The following is a 17,677-nucleotide window of genomic DNA, read 5'->3' as shown; positions in this document are numbered from 1 at the left end:
TGTCAAGTAGCTGACTTTCCACCAATCAAAGAGCAGCACTGTTTTTATGATCCAAAAACAACAGTTATGCTGAATGTGATGTCAGAGAGCGGGCCTTGGTTCCTCCCAATCAGAAATCGCAGCAGCCCTGCCCATGAGATCCAAATGCAATAGTTTATGATACTACTCATATAGACTGGGATGTCATAAATTAGATTTGGATTTCCACCAATTAGAAAGCAGAACCGTGTAAATGAACAAAATTGAGACACCCATCATGCTGACTGTGATGTCATAAAGCTGACTTTTGCACCAATCAGAGAGCAGCAATGGGTATAAATAGCAGCAGCTGCCATGTCAAAAAGGAGAGATTGAGTAAAAAGCGGAGCCCCCGCCAGGAGATGCAGATCATCCAGTGACGGTCTGAAGTTCCTAGTTAGACGTATACCCGCTTTCGGAGGAAAAGGAATTATGGCAGAGAGACACCACATGTTACCGGCCACAGCGCTTCACTGATAAGAGGAGTTGTGGTGTCACCAAGTTGTGGTCGAGGCACCTTCATTTTCCAACCGTTTTCTCTGCACAACTCTTGAGGCCCTGTTGGAATAGACCCGATAATGTAATCAATAGATGCTCTTTATAAAATGTGTAGCTAAACTTTCAGAAAACTTCTGACATGTCATAGTGACATGTCAGAAGTTTTGATCAGTCGGGGTCCGAGCACTGAGACCCCCACCGATCGCTAAAACTAAGCAGCAGAAGTGCTCGTGTGAGCACTGCGCCGTTTTGTTACTGATTGGCTTTCCTCGTAAAAACTATGACATGTCAGATTTTTTCTGAAAGTTTAGTTACACTTTAACCACTTAATGCTTCATGATGTAACAGTACTTCATGGATTGCCTTAACTAAAGGCTCCATGACATACACGTATGTCACGTGGATCGCACGGGCATAGGAGCTGTGCCCATGTGATCAACAACAGGAACCTGGCTGTGATTGACAGTTGGGCTTCTCTGATCCAGAATGTTTAACCTTTTTGACGCTGCGGTCAATAGTTACCACGGCATCTAAGGAGCTTGACAGAGGAAGGGGGCTCGTGCTGATTTAATGGATGTACAAGAGTGGGCTGTGAGGCATTGTCGGACTGGGGTTCGTTGGGCCCACTAGAGGACATAATTCTAAGGTCCCACCCTCCGTCTATACAGAACATGAGCGTGTTTACTATTCATCAATAGGGTCTAATAGGTTATTTCCGAATCACCTCACAAGAAATAGACTCTAGTGGCAAGTGATTGGCCCCAAAGTCAACTCCAAATGGGGTTGTTTTCTGCTGGACGTTTGGGTCATATCGTTGTGTCAGAGCCTGGACCCACTGGACATCCATGTATCACAATAAGCACCATGTAATGCTTCATTTACCCTGTGGTGGCGCTACAGGGAACTTGAACACTTGCTGCTGGGTTCCTTCACAGATTACCACTGATCGCTGGGGTCCCAGCTTATTGTCAGGAGACACTTCTAACAAAAAGGGATTGTCTAAAGAGAACAACCGTCTTAACCAAATTTGATCTGGTCATGGGAAAGCAAAATTTATTTTCCATAGAGGAAAGTGTTAATACTGTAACTTCATTTTTTTTTGTTCAATGATAAATGTATTTTACTTTACGCCCACAGTGTAATTTTCTTCATTAATGATTCTTCAGCCACAGGAGGAAGGTAAAGACAAATAAGGATTACTAAAAGCAACGAGAGGAGCCAAAAACAAGAAATGAGTGTGAAGAAAGTCATGGGCATTTTCATGAAAGTTTCTTTATAGTCAAAGATAGATTCTTCTAAGTTGTCAGATGTCCTGCCAAACAGCTGGCCCACATCACACTAAGACAAGCCAATTCGTTTCTGATCCCTAGGAAAAACATTGGGAAGTCATCTCCCTCCTTAGACCAGTTATCTGTCCGCACACATTAGTTCTGATCATTATACACGCGTTTTGTTAGGTGAGATAATTTAATAAATTCTTTCAAAGCAGTTGGGGCTTAATCTCCTCTGAGCTGATGGGAGTTGTAATGCAGCTTCCTTTGGTGGACCCTTGGTATTTGAGGCAATGAAGCATTGACATATACGTATTTGGGTTGATATACTGTATGGAATACATCAATGACTAATTATCATTATGCTATTGGAACAACATGTTATCTATGAAGCTGGCTGTGGAATGATCCCCTGGGGTAACAGTAGTGAGTAGTAGAGGACATGGAACGGGCAATAGACTGAAACTTTCCATATTTTGAGTTAAAAAGGATCTTTTCTCACTCTTGTTTTACTAAATACTTGTATGCCCTATGAAATAAAATTTCCGGAACATATTTTCATTTAACTTTGCGATGTGCCGTTCCTCTGTTATTCCTCCTAGAAATTTGTGAATAAATTGAAAACTGAGTGTTACCATTCTCCTTGTGTCCCTCCTCCTGTGTCCCCACACAGTCTTGTTCTGTCAGCACTGATTGGACATTGTCAGACTGTCTAGAGACACACCCCCTAATTGGTAACACCCAGTTGTCAATTTATGTATACGTTTTGACAGGGGTCCAGGTTGCTGTTTGATCTCTCCCCAATGCTTTACACTACAACTCTACTTCTTCAGATAGACTCTGTATAAACATAAGTCCACTAACAAGTCAATGCATAGAGTGCTGGTTTCCATTATAGCAATGAATGATTATAAACTACAAGAAAGTAAAAGAAGATTATAGAGATTATATACTAGGCTTCGAATAAAGGGGTTGTCTGCTATGGACAATAGAAGGGTCTCTGACAATAAGCAGATCACAAAGTATGCAATTCCTGGGACTCCCAGTGATCAGCTGTTATCTTTGAGGAAACCTGGCAGTAAGTGTTCGATTTCCCTGCAGCGCCGCCACAGGGGAAATGAAGTATTACACATTGGCTATTCAAATTAATGTTTTCTCTGTGTAATGCAGGACAGGACAGGTCCTCCACTCTCCACTCTGGCCAAGAGATGAGGATCCTGAACAGAAGAACCCTATTTTATTTATTAATTCAGAATTCCCAAATAGGTTACATGAAAATTCATTGTATAAACTAAACAGTGATTCTGGAGTTTCTCTTTAACAGTTTAATTTTTTTTACTTATAACCCCAAAAAGAACCATTCACCAGCAGCTGGACAAGACTTCAAGCCAATGCCCATCTTGTAACACCTTGTCACTTTTAGCCCCAACATTCTGTGCTGATTCATTTCTTAATATATCATTATAGTGGTAAGAGCAGAATTTTTCTAAAACAGTGCTCCAAATTCCCTGTATAGACTTAGAGTTAAAGAGGCACTCCCACGAATAGCTTTTTGTTCCCCTATTTGTAAATTTGATTGCTTACCTGATACTGCGGTAAAAATACTTACCAAGCAATTCGTCTTCTATTTTCAGCCGCCATTCGGTGCTTCAGTTGGACCTTGTGACCCCCGCTCTGACTAACTCAATCCTAATGCGTCTGCTGTGTGGGCCGAAAGAGAGTTCCTCTGTTCATCCTATGAGAATCGCATTGAGGCTTTCATAGGAATGAATAGAGAAGACTGAGTTACGGTCCACACAGCAGACACTGTAGGATTTGTTTAGTCAAAGCGGGGGGTTATGTGTTCAACGGAAAACACCGAACAGAGGATAAAAATAATGAAGCGCTCGGTAAGTATTTTTAACCACAGGTAAGCAATCGCATTTACTAACGGAGTGGTGCAATAGCAAATATTTGTGCGAGTGTTTCTTTAAATTATATAATTTTTTGCTGCCCACAGCTTCCAATAGAGGGAGCTTAGGAGCTTACTGCATACAGTTTATACATTCATTTAATATAAAACAGTATACAGTAAGCTCCTAAGCTCCCTCTAGTGGTGACTGCAAGCAGTCAGAATGTTATAATGTATCTCAAAGGCTCTGTTCACACTTATATCCTGGTTTATAACGGAAACCCTGACACATAGCTGGATCAGTTACACAACTGATATCACCTGCATCCGACAGACCTCATTGACTTACAATAGTACCTGTCGTGTTCCAACGAAGTAGTGGCGTAAGTACCGCTGTAGCAGCCGTAACGACTGCTTATGGGCCTGCAGCATGAGGGGGCCCGTGCCGCCCACCGACATGACCCCCCAATACCCGGTGGCACCGCTAGCAGCCGTTATGGCTGCTACAGCATTAGCGCCGCCACTACAGGGCCCGCACCCTAACCTTAACATTTATGGGCCGGGCAGCACGGGCCTACATCATGCCCGGTGGCGTCACTATCACCAGAGCGGGCCCCGGTGCTAGCTAGGGTGGCACTATGTACAAGGGGGAGCAGGGTGTCACTTTATATAAGGAGGGAGCATGGTGGTACTATATACAAGGGGGGAGCAGGGTGGCACTATATACAAGGGGGGCTGTGTGGCACTGTACACAAGGGGGGCTGTGTGGCACTATATACAAGGGGGACTGTGTGGCACTACTAAGGGGGGCTGTGTGGCCCTTGACAAGGGGGTGGGCTGTGTGGCGCAATCTACAGGGGTCTGTGTGTGGAGCTATCTACAGGGGGCTGTGTGTGGCATTATCTACAGGGGGCTGTGTGTGGCGCAATCTACAAGGGAGGGGGGCTGTATGGCACTATATACAAGGGAAGGGCTGTGTTGCATTATATACAAGGAGGGGGCTGTGTGCCACTATATACAAGGGGGGCTGTAAGGCATTATTTGCAAAGGGGGGCTGTGTGGCATTATATACAAAGGGGGCTATGTGGCACTATCTACTAGGGGGGGTGTATGGCACTATTTACAAGGGGCGGGCTGTGTGGCACAATCTACAGGGGCTGTGTGTGGCGCAATCAACAGGGGTCTGTGTTTGGCGCTATCAACTAAGGGGGGCTGTATGGCACTATATACAAGGGAGGAGGGCTGTGTGGCGATATCTACAGGGGGGCTGTATGGCACTATCTACAAGTGGGAGGTGGGGGGCGCTAGCTACAAGTGGGGTGTTGCACTGTCCACAGGTGGGCTGTATGGCACAATCTAGAGGGGGCAGTATAAATAAGGGGGGCTGCGTGTGGCACCTAGTGGGGGCCTCAGTCAAAAGTTTGCTATGGAGCCCAGTCCTTCCTAGTTATGCCCCTGCAGCGAAGTGTCTGTTGTTTTGACCGGAGCCTCCAACGCAGATGTAAACAGAGCCCAAGTTTATGCAAGGAATTTGGAGCTCTGTTGCAGAAAAATTCACCCCTAACAATTATAAAAATATTTTCAAAAATTAATCGGCACCGAATTTTGGATAACAAATTTATAAAACTAAATTGTGTTGAAGAATGGACATTCACTTATAGCTTTTCTTAGTGGAAAAATTTGCCGTCCGTCCTTTCTTGAATACCAATTATGTGCAGAGCAGGGACCCTGCTGGATGTTTTTCTGCCATTTCAGAGAACAGAGCAGGTTATTATCTGGAGCAGGAGAAGATCGCAGTTTTCCGCGCCGGGTCCCGTATCCGTTCTCCGCTTCCTGTAGGTCACCTAATTGCAGTTTCTTTAAATCTTCTGTCAGATGTTATTTCAATCAGTCTCCTGAAGGCTTTTCCTACCTCGGCGTTCTCTCCAGTCTCACTTTTTCTTAACAATGAATTTACGCTTTTTCTATATTCTCAGCATTGTGTGGTCTCTGAAGGATCAGTCATGGGGCAAGCGATGCAGCAAGACCCCTCTTTGATTATAGATGACCTGCTCTCTGTCAGATTAGGTAGATATCTCCACCACTGTGAACCTAAACGGTACAATATAGCGGATGAATAACTCTTTCCAGTCATGGTGTCTGACTCACCTAATCTTTCTCAAATTCCCAAACTGAGATCGTTCATGTGTTATCTGTTACATGAAACGCTGCATAAATTTAGGGGCTGAGATTTTATTTATCTGGTGGATGGAGGCGGTGAACGCATTCCTTCTTGCTTATGAAATGTTTTCGATGTCCCCATTTCGGTTCAATATTTCTCAGAATTTTGTTGTGTACTTGGAATATACTTTGGCTCCGACTCTAAATATAAATGGGAATTATATGTATGACCTTGAAAAATTAATGTTCCAAAACTATAACTCCTAGTTGCTGTCAGGGCATGCTGAGAGTTGTACTTTTGCAATACCTATAGAGCCGAAGGTTGGGGACCCTAGGGTTAGGGAATATTTATGGGGCATTAAACATTTTGGATCATAATATTAGTGGTGTAAATGGTCTAATTGATCGTATCCATTGGATCTGAACATGTGATCTGCTCATTTGATCATTTTACAGCAGCTGTAAAGTGATACTGGCATGAACAAAAAGGTGGTTCATTGATTTTTTTTCAAAATACAAGTTATACAGCATATGTATACTCAAAACAGACTATATGCCATAATAATATGCTCATATTCATTATGACCGGTTTAGCAGAGTGAGGTTCGCTTCTTATTATGCTGGCTCTGGCTCATAAAAGGGGGTCCCGAGCAGGGCAACCCCTCTAATATGTCCATATGCTTCAATAAGGACTGTCATCTTGAGACAACATCTTTTATAGGGCTTTGAAACCCCAGAAAAATATATAGTGCCGTTTCAGGATGGAGTGCAATGGTTTTCACCCCTCCCCCAAAGCTTTGAGCCGCTGAGCAGCGCCAGATTGCCCATACAGCTAGCCCTTCCCTGGAACAGCGTACCATAACATGGTACAAGTTATTTTTTTACTATAGATATATCAGATCTAACTTGTCAATGTAGCAGGGCCGAGTTTGTCATTTGGCACAATTCATCATAATACAATCTGTTCTCAATGTTTTTTTCTGCAGATAAAATCTGTTACAGTCTCTTTAATCATTGAGATTTCACGACGCAATAAAGCAATAATTTATTGATAAAGTCAGCTCTGCTACATTAGCAGTCCATTACAGATTACATAGGTGCACATATCATCTGGCACTGGTACAGATATGGACCTGCCATATTCTATATCAGCGATGCTAGCATTTACTTTTAACATAAGGTAGACATGAAGAATTTGATCGCAACACAGAAGAGCAATAAACATCTAGTCATGGTACTGTGCATGTGTCACTAAGAATAGATTTACTGCTGTGAAGCCCAGAGCAGTAAAAAATCAGTATCTGACTAACACGAGACAGCGGTATATCTGTTGTCATTCTTTGAGGGACTCATCACAGTCTCCCCAGGAAGATAGATGTAGAGACAATTGGATCTGTGAAAAAAAAAATCTATGCGGCAACTACGCACAACAAACACCGTGCAAGCAAGAAAAAGCAAGATCTGAGCCCTACTGCCTATTTATTAGACCCGCCTGGATCTTTGCTCCTTTTTAATGGGCTCGTTCTACTAAAGGAGTAATTTGACTTGTTAATTTTTTTTTAGATACAGCTGCAAATGTCTAAAAAGCCCTGAGCGATTGGCTACGGCGGTCACATGCTGGACGCATGTACACGAACCCCGGGAGGACTGTTGGAGCGTCAGCGCTGGATTGAAAGAATAGGTGAGTACTGTTTTGTTGTTTTTTTAGGACATTTGCAGCCGTTTTCTAAAAATTGAGTTAAACCCTATAATAGTAAAAACAACAAAAAATGAACACGCACTTGGGTCTGGAGTTAAAAATTATTTTTCCTTTTTAAGATACAGCTGCTCTGTATCCTGTCTACAGAGCAGCTGTATCTAGCGCTGAAACATGTATCCGTCAGAGCAGCGGCACTGGCGGGTTCAGTGTCAACGGGTAAAGCGTGTCTCTGACACGCAGGATTGAGCTGTTACTTAGATGTGATCGATTACAGAGACATGGAGGACCCGCTGACGCTGAACCCGTCAGTGCCGCTGACCTGACGGATTCAGGTCTCAGCGCAAGATACAGCTGCTCTGTGTACAGGACACAAAGCAGCTCTATATCAAGCATTATTTTAATAAAATGTAATTACAAAGTTGCACCAATCACACTGATACATATTTTTATAGAATTTTTTATTTTTTTCAAAGGTGTACGTAGAATTTAACTTGGAGCCCAGATCTGAAGCCCCTAGTACATGCACATGGTATGCGATATAGTGATTATCATTACTATAAAGATATCATTTACTGACCGGGCTATGGAAAGTCTCAATGGACAGACCCGAGGAGCCCATCAATGTGCACGTCAACATATCTAAATATTGAAGCAAAAATGCATCAATTTATCCTGGAGGAGACCAAGCATTGTACTTCTCTACAGTAAGCAATCGGATGTGTTTGCTTGTCACATTGATAATGCAGCAAACTGTCAAAACTGATGGAGATTCCGGGTGCAGATACCATAGGAGCTTACAATTACTTCAAGATTGCTTCACATATGTGTTCGGACTATAAGACCTATCATGTTGCTTCCACAGAATATATTAACAGACTCAATGGTAGTCCATTTATCTGCAATATAACTTTGTGCTGCACATGATTGCTGGTCTGTGATAGTAATGGTCTGAAGACACAGCAGTAGAAGATTGCTTGGGGTAATGTCTCCATTCTATGCAACGTTTCCTTATGGTGCTTCTTACAGCATGTGGCAGAAAAAGATAAAAGATGATTTGATGAGATAACAGGCTTTGGGACGGAGACATGAATATATATTTTTTTAATATTAAAAGTCACTATACTCAAAATGCTGAAATATCCTATATGATGTTTTTGAAGAACTAAACCCAAAGACGTAAGTTTGTAAAAAACAGCATTCCATAGGTATGGACATTTTTGAAGAGGATAAAGCCGTGCTCATGGGGGATACTTTTTGTATTTCATGTCAAGAATTCTATTGAAGAACACTACAGCAAGATCTTGAGACCACGTGGCTCTCTAGTGTCTCGTTTTCTCTAACTTCCATTGACTTCAGTGACCAGAAACTTCCCACCAAATCCAGGAATGGGACGAATGTTGGCTTCTCTAAATTGGTGGAGGTCTAAACTGCCGTAACCCCTTCACTTTGGTTTTATATCTCTGACATGTCCTAAAAGTAAACAATGAGACAAACATATTTAATTTCTATTAATGAGTTTGTGTTACTTCTCAACACGGACAAGGAGGAAACCTGCAAAAACATCTTGGTCAATAGAAGGAAGTTTGGACACGTCCCAAGACTCATTGGTGGCTTTGCTCGAAACTCTTTTATTAGATTATTTCTTCATCAGGCTTTTGGGATGGTCCTCTGTAAGCAATGGAGCTCAGTAAAAGGTGTACCCTAAGAAGAGCGAAATTCCACAATTAGTCAAAATGAGGTGGTCATGGTTGTATGGATTTAGTACTGTAATGCCTAAGGGTTAAGGATAAGTGTATATTACTGATCTGAATCCTATCAATCACTTACAAGAATATCTTATAGATAGGTGAATGTAACGTCCACAGTCGCAGACCGCAGACTCCTATCAACCTGCAGACGTCTTCCTCCCCAGAGATGCCAGCACATGCGGCCGTCCTGTCCTGCAGTGACCACTAGGGTGCGCGCTCGAGCTCATTCCTGGTCTTAATGGGCCAGAGCACACACATGTTTTAGATTGACTGATTGCTCCCATGATGACCCTGGACTATAAGAAGGGCCCTGCCCCTTCCTTCATTGCCTGAGCGTTATTGTGTTTACCCGTGTTAGTCTTTGCAAATGGTCCCTTAGTGTTTTCCAGTTCCCAGTGTTCCCGTTCCTGCTACCTGTATCCCGTGCTACCTTGTTCCTGTGCCGTAGGGAGTTGAAGTCGTGTTGTGTCATACACTACGCCTGCCGTATTTCACCGCGACTTGTGTCTACCTGCTGCCAAGGTCCCATCCGAGCCTAACCATCGCCACTGTCTGTATTGCCACAGGTACCCTTATTCAAACTATTGACTTTACCTTGTTATCCTGTTTGGCCAGCTGCTATCCCACTACGGCGGTACGGCCCAGTGGGTCCACAAACCCACCGTGACAGTGAATATGATAGTTTGCAGGAGGTTGCCATGTTGGCTCTTTAGAAAAAATAAGAAAAACTTTTTACATTTTTGAATTGTCAATTGCATAACCTGGGAGTATAACTGTGAACATCTGTCTTTTTCATTGACCTTCTGTCAAACAGATGGATGTGGATAGAAAAATAATGGCTTGCCTCAATAGTTTAGGAAGCGTATATTTTGGGTTGGATAAATGTTAGTCAGGGTCGCTGTCTAGTCAGCGCCCAAAAAACATGCTGATTGTGTGGGAGGGGGTTCCCCCTGACGGGACTTCCTACAATTTCCTTTAATCACTGGGGGAAGCATACAGCTTGCTTTCATTTGGAAAATAATTATATAAAGTAGATGACCCTTTTGATAAGTTGAAAGAGGCATTTTTTTTTTTTTTCACTGAATCATACTCCCCGGGGTCCAGTAAGCTCAGATCTAAACTGATGTTTGCAGATTCCTTGCACTGAATTGCTGCAATACTAATATAGAGATATTACTGTAGTCAATAGTGATTTTACAACCCCAAACAGCAAATAATGGCTGTTCTGCAGGGGTGTATGTATAGGGGGCAGAGGTATCAGTCAGCCCTGGTGCCTGAAGGTGCCCAAAAACTCCTCTGCTACATAAGAAGACATCAGTATTATAAATAGCACGTGGCAGGTGGGGGGCCTTGGTACAGATTTTGCATTGGGACCCAGGTGCTTCAGTAACGAATCTTCTCTTCCGGGTTAAGGAGTCCAAAAAAGGGTATTTTTTCACGCTACAGAACCACATTTTGGCAAGGAATCAGAAAAATACGATCTTCAGTTCAAGGACTCTGCAAACTACAGCACAGATCTCAGCTTCCCGTATTACTTTAAAGAGGTTCTGTCACCAGATTCTCAAATCCCTATCTCCTATTGCATGTGATCGGCGCTGCAATGTAGATAACAGCAACGTTTTTTTTTTTTTTTTAAATGTTCATTTTTGGCCAAGTTATGAGCTATTTTATATATATGCAAATGAGCTTTGAAATGGACAACTGGGCGTTTTTTTTTCGTTATGTCCAACTGGGCGTGTATTGTGTTTTTAACTGGGCGTGTATTGTGTTTTTAACTGGGCGTGTTTACGTGTATGACGCTGACCAATCAGTGACCAGTCAGCGTCATACACTCCTCTACATTCATTTACACAGCAGCGATGCGCAGCCACATAAACAGAGATTAACGTTAATCAAGTGTCCTGATAATGAATACACATGAAATCCAGCCTGGACGTCATGTGTATTCAGAATCCTGACACTTCTGAATCTTTTCTGTGAGATTCCAGCAAGCCACGCGTAATCTCGCGAGATTACGGAGGTAAACGAGATTTAGTTTCCCTTGCTGCAAATCTCACAGAAAAGAGTCAGAAGTGTCAGGATTCTGAATACACATGATGTCCAGGCTGGATTTCATGTGTATTCATTATCAGGACACTGCAGTAACGTTAATCTCTGTTTATGTGGCTTAAGTATGGTGGTTTGGTGGTGTTGGAGGTGAGAAAATATACTTTAATGTACACAAACCTGGAGTTAGACTTTAGTCAAATATTGGAAGCAAGACTGGTTTTATAGAAATTGGGGGCTGGACAATAAGCAAAGTAGCCCCCCCCCCCCACACCCCCTGACTTCCATTTTTTGACAGTTTTTCCCATAAATTTTAGACAACATAATAGCCCCATGTTGCAATATAGTGCCAAGACAATACTGCCATTTACAGCCCACATAATACCATCATATAGTCCCCAAATAATGACATGCAGCATCCACATAAAACTACTGTCACGTACCGATGAACTCAAAACTGTATTGCAGTCTGATTTGGCGCAAGCTACCCAGTAAGCAAACCCTAAAACTACCCTAACTGTAGAGGAGCCCAACCTACAGCGGGACTGACTCCCTGATAAGAGCGATCCCACTATCAGGAACCTCCTAGTAACCCTGAGCGATCCCTGTTAGAAGCTATGGAATATCAAGCAGCCGCTGACTGGCATTACAAGTAAGAGGTATCTGAAAAGTTAAGGGTAAACCAGACAGCATGTAATAAATCCAGCAGGACAACAACAGCAAAAGAGTAACCGGAAAGCACGTAATAAACCAGCAGCACAAGTAAAAGGTAGACCAGAAAGGATGTAGTAAATTCAGCACACAGGAAAAACAATAAGGGTATCTTCACATGCCGTAAAAATGGCTGAAAATACGGGGGGGCTGAACGCCTCCAAACATCTGTCCATTGATTTCAATGTGAAAAACTGTGTTCCGTTCTCAAAATGCCCCATACAAAAGAAGTGCATGTCACTTCTTGAGCCGTATTTGGAGCCGTTTTTCATTGTCTCAGTAGAAAAACAGCTCCAAAAACGGGCGTAAAAAACGCATCAAAAAACGCCTGATGCTTTAAAAACGGCTAAAAATCAGAGGTTGCTTTCCCTTGAAAACAGCTCCGTATTTTACAGACGTTTTTGTTTGCCGTGTGAACATACCCTTAGGATAGTCAGAATGAAATCGAAAAGAGAAGTCCAAACACTGAGATGCTTAGTAGAGTTGCAGTAGTGAACCAGGTAGAATAACGAATTACTGGCACATGAAGCCAGGCGGCGGCATTTTAAATAGGGCACTGCCTAATGTGAGAGGACGCCGGAACTGACAGCTGATAAACCCGGAGTCTCAGGCTGGTCAGATCGATCAGATACCCACCCAGGACGCAGGTTAGACTGTGACAACTACTCTAAATAGCTGACATATAACCCATATAATATTGCAATTAAATTCCTAAATAATACCGCCATATACTGTTAAATAATACTGGTGGATTTTAGTTTGCTCCTAGGTGGCCCTGTTGCCCAGTTTGCCACCCCTAAAACCGTCTCTGATTGGGGGTGGGTAAAAATATAACTGTTATTTTGTGACATACTATATGCTTGATTAATCTTCATTGCAGATGTTGAGTGAGTTGTGTTCTATGATTGTTTATTTTTGCTGATGTTGTATATAGTTATTCATATGTTTTACTATCGACCTCCAAATTCATTATAATGCATAGTAATGTCTAATTATCCGCACGTTGCAGACGCTGCAGCTCCTGCTCACCCACAGCCTCCGCTCATCCATACAATTACATTCTTCTGGATACAATGAACTTGCTGTCCTGTTTATCATTATGATTTGAGGCATTTACAGACAAAGGTAATGGAAACAGGTTGTAAGATATTTCACATCACTGGTGCGATAGAGAACAATGCCAGTGTGAAGCTACGGTGGAGTATAAAACTAATGTGACATTTTTATTTTACACCTCTAGGCTAGGAGACTTTGTTTTAGGATATTGTATGTTGTATAAAGCCCATATATATATATATATATATATATATATTTTAGAGTAAGGTCTAGCAGGAAAATAAAAATGGCCTCCTATCCTAGTATGCGACCTTGGACTTAACCTTGTACATCCTGCATCAGCCATATATCAGCCTGATGTATATCAAAAGGTAGGTAGTTGGGAATGCCTGTCCCTAAGCAGGGGCGTAACTATAGCGGATGTAGACCTTGCAATCTTACCACGGTCCTGGAGACTGAGGGGACCCAAAGCTCTCTTTGACCCAAAGGGGGGGCCAGTTAAATAAATGACACCTGATAGTTGAGGTCCCTGTTACAGATTTTGCATAAGATCCAAGGAACTTGGAATTACCCATATGTCCCTGAATCATCCTTTGAATTCTGGACCTGAGAAGTGCTGTGTGCAACACCTGACCCCTCTATAGTGGGAAAACCCCATAGAGAAATGGAGGGTCCCGAATGGAAGACACTGGTACACTATACCTAAAATAAACCTCTCTTTCAATACGATTTGGCAGGACCCTCGTTCCTCCCCTCGTCACAGTCCAAAATTAAAACCCTACCCAATACCTTTCCTGGATTTAATATATTCAGCTCTTAACTCCCCGAATAGGCAGATTCTTTACTAAAATGTCTTTTGTGGGTTTACTCCTGCTGGAGTCACCGCAGGTTCGTGCAGTGTCCCCTATATACAATCTTCATGGATGAGATAAAGACTCTGATGGTCCTGGTTTTGGAAGGGTCCTGTGAGCAGGAGCTGGGGGTGAACATAACCCACACTGATTGGCAGAAAGACTCTTTTTACTCATAACCTTCTTCTTGCCATTTGTTCTGTGACACTACAAACTATCTGCCCTTCTGTCCCTAAAAGCTGCTGGTGTTGTGGTTGGTAGATGGGCATGTTACATATCTGGTGGGGTTGTGAAAAAATTAAGTATTTCTGGGATTTAGTCTTTTCAGCCTACTAAGTCATAAGCGGCAGGGCCATAGTGAACCAGATTGCCCTTTTATCCATACTACTAGACTTGATTGGCACCCAAAAGAAGGGACTCCCGAGACACTGTCTGACATTAGAGAGATCAGTCATCCCTCGTCTTTGGTGCTCCAGCCGCAAGCTCCACATGTCGGAATGGCAACAAGAGATGGAGGAGTTGACCGCCGAAAATTCTTTCCAAAATTCCCTTGGTTTATAGTCACTTTTCATGTAAACTCACATGAAGTATTTGGGTTGGCATGACATGTCATTAATTTTCCCTCTTTTTTCCTCTCCTGTGTCCCCTCCTCCTCTCTGATTTTAAGTCCCTTTACTTATTTCTTCCCTTCTTTTACTTTCTACGTGTTTGTTGTTGTACCTGTAGACTCAAGGTGGAGGGTCTCTTGCCTCGGTTTCCCCCTCAGTCTATTTCCATTGTATATATACAGTACACTACCCTTTGCTGGGAGAGTTACAATTTTGACACAAGATGGTGGGTCTTCCTTTAGATTCTGATGGGATTGACCCTTCTCAAAGTTGCCTCCATCCTTCTGATTATTGCTCTATGATTTTAGGTGGGGGGCTGTGGTCGTGCAGTGCACCTTGTATTATTTATATTCCATTTGTATATGTAACTTTGTATTTGTTATTTCTTTATATTTTTTTGCTAATAAAAAAGCATAAAAGGGACCTCTCCACGGAGCTCACCACCAGGCATATGTGTGTTCTTCAGACCTGACCCTTATTAGTCTAGTGGTCAGGGGTGGGTGGTCAAGCTCACTCGCATGAATGAGCGGCCAGTATTCTGCCATGTATGGGAACTCAAGGACCCTTCATTCTTATAAGCAAAACTGAAATTACACCAGTCATTATTTTGGCGGGACCACAATTTTGACCAGAATAGTGCGGCACTGGCTTATATAGGGCAGCTCTGTGAGGTGTCACATGATTTGATACAACATTTCAGATTGGCTGTTTATAATTTGTATCCAGCAAAATTTTTCTCTCATCTAAAATTTATTCGCAATAAAGAGCCGATTTTCCCTCTGCCCAAAAATATTTCTACACAGAAATATAATAAATATGGTTTCGGCTGAATTCTTCTGCATGACAGATGTGCAAAACATTAATTACAACTAATTTATAGCAGACACATCAGCAGCAGGATTTTTTAATTAGAAAAAAAACTGCAACTGATTGTTTATTGGAACATATTCACATAACAACGCGATACAAATGTTTACATGGGGCCATTTTACCTCACCGTGCGCCTTATCAAACAAGATAATTTATTCCGTTTTTCAGATCAGATCTGCCACGGCCATCCTCAGATGTGATCGGGAATGAAAGCGCCGAGCAGTTAAAATAATTCCTTCTATTTCTCGACATCACATGAGAAAGTCGATGCATGTGCCAACTAATTCCAAACTGTGTTCAAAGAGGTTTAAGGAGAACACAAAGACAAGACGCAGAAGACCTCAGTCAGTTTAATGCCTTGTAATTCTTTTTCCCAGTTGCTGATCTTGCCTCAGGAAAATACAGCAGCATTTGTCATTGTCAGTCTCATACAGCTGTGCGGAAGCTCAAAGTAAAAGAGAGGTGCAAATAAAATACTGTCTAATAAAAATTAAACAAATGTCTCACAATGCGATATAAACCGTCAGTAACAAATTTACATCTCAGGCCTGTAGGAAAGAATTTTCTTGCACCTTGGACCCCATTCATCATATACAGTAGGCCATAGCTTAAACATAGCTGTCGTTTCAGTTGACTTCCAGAATAAGCTGTCGTGTGTGTATGTGAGGAATTTATTTCTGGCTATTATTTGAGTTGTATATGACATTTTTTTTTTTTACCAGTTCCCCTCTGTTTGTACTGTCTGTAATTTTCAGTTTTTTTTCTGAGCAAGGAGTGGTGTCTAGCTGCTATGATGTCTCCCATACACTGCACACATAGAAAAGAGGAGATCCTGCTCTCCTATCTCTCTGTAGCACACCCTCAGAAACAGAAGAAGCAGCATAGAGGACAATATAGAGCAGTACTGAGCAGTGTAGCTATGAATCCAGCACTGGGGTGAGATAGAACACTTACTAGAAGCTGCAGCAGGGTCTCTGTGTGTCTCTCTGCCTCTGTCTCCCTCCAGCAGCTCCCTCACCTCTCCATAGACTTCTATGGGCAGCTTGTAACCTGATCGCTCAGTGAGATAATAATGAGTCTCTTCTCAAGATAGAATTTAGCAGTGAATTAAAAGTGAGTGATCAATGCAGGAGGCAGGGGGAGGAAGATAAGTCTCATAAGGAGAGAATTATGTATAAATTTGCCCCAGGACCACCTTTAATCTTTTGTGACGAATAGTAAGCTTTATGTTTGTTAAATATTTTTTTAATCTTTGGATAACACTCTATACATTTAGCAGGTGCCAGTTATATAGATGCTGCCTGCTGATGTCATAGTATATCTGGTGGTGGCTCCTGCTGGCAGAAATATGGTGATTCAAAAAGTTTTCATACCATGGCAGCATGATGGATCAGTGGTTAGCACGGTGGCACTATGGCTCAGTGGCTTGCAGAACAGGAGTTTTTGGTTTGACTCCGACCAAAGGCAACATATGCATGGTGTTTGTATGTTCTTAACATGTTTGTGGGGCATTCTTCCCACACTCCAAAAGGAAATGTAGAAATTCACAGTGCGTGATGACAAATAAATAAGAGTGAGAACCAAGAAATACCCACGGAGGGATTTAATTCGATATTGATAGTGCAGTATATAACATCAAACTATAATACAACATTTCAATCTATGTTGATGGCACTATAAACAATACATGGTAATGACCAAGTAAACCTTGGTGCGTTGATCAAATACAACTAGAGGAACACTATGAAGTGAAAAAATGATCAACTTGGGCACAAATTGTAGAGATATAAAAATATAAACTTTATTAAATTTAGACATGACAGGATAAAAAAGATGGAATAAAAAGATGAATCACACAATGAGTAGGCGTCAACCTATGCTAGACCAAAGCAATAAATAGATGTGATAGGCTTATTTACACATATTTGTAGCAAAATACAAACAAAGTATATATTGAGGTCCACGAGAAGCAGCCGAAGCATACATAAAGTATGTCAAATAGTTACTAAATGTGAAGTGGCAATTTAATATATGCAATGGTGAATACAAACAATGTTTGATAAATATGCCAAGGACACAGCAATGGAGAAACTAATAATGATGTACTACAGAGGGTGACCCCCAGACGAAGGCATTTGCCGAAACGCGCGTCGGGTGAAAGCGTCCCTCCTGTGTGCGACCATGACTTTTGGTATGTAACTCTTTTCTACATTTGTCAGTCATTCTATATTGGTAGTTCTGCCGCTTCTG

At 42.1% G+C, this 17,677-nt stretch overlaps 1 long non-coding RNA gene across 1 annotated transcript; it reads left to right on the top strand.

The window, feature by feature from the left end:
• The first annotated feature begins 360 nt into the window (after positions 1–360).
• LOC142665325 (uncharacterized) lies at positions 361–15,886 on the top strand. The gene is made up of 5 exons (XR_012851472.1): positions 361–598; positions 7,402–7,519; positions 8,011–9,851; positions 13,052–13,167; positions 15,596–15,886. It is a non-coding gene; the product is annotated as an uncharacterized LOC142665325 (long non-coding RNA).
• Positions 15,887–17,677: the final 1,791 nt, after the last annotated feature.

The sequence above is a fragment of the Rhinoderma darwinii genome, chromosome 12 (genome assembly GCF_050947455.1).
Source record: "Rhinoderma darwinii isolate aRhiDar2 chromosome 12, aRhiDar2.hap1, whole genome shotgun sequence".
Taxonomy (NCBI): domain Eukaryota; kingdom Metazoa; phylum Chordata; class Amphibia; order Anura; family Rhinodermatidae; genus Rhinoderma; species Rhinoderma darwinii.
This window is presented reverse-complemented; position numbering and strand designations above follow the sequence as displayed.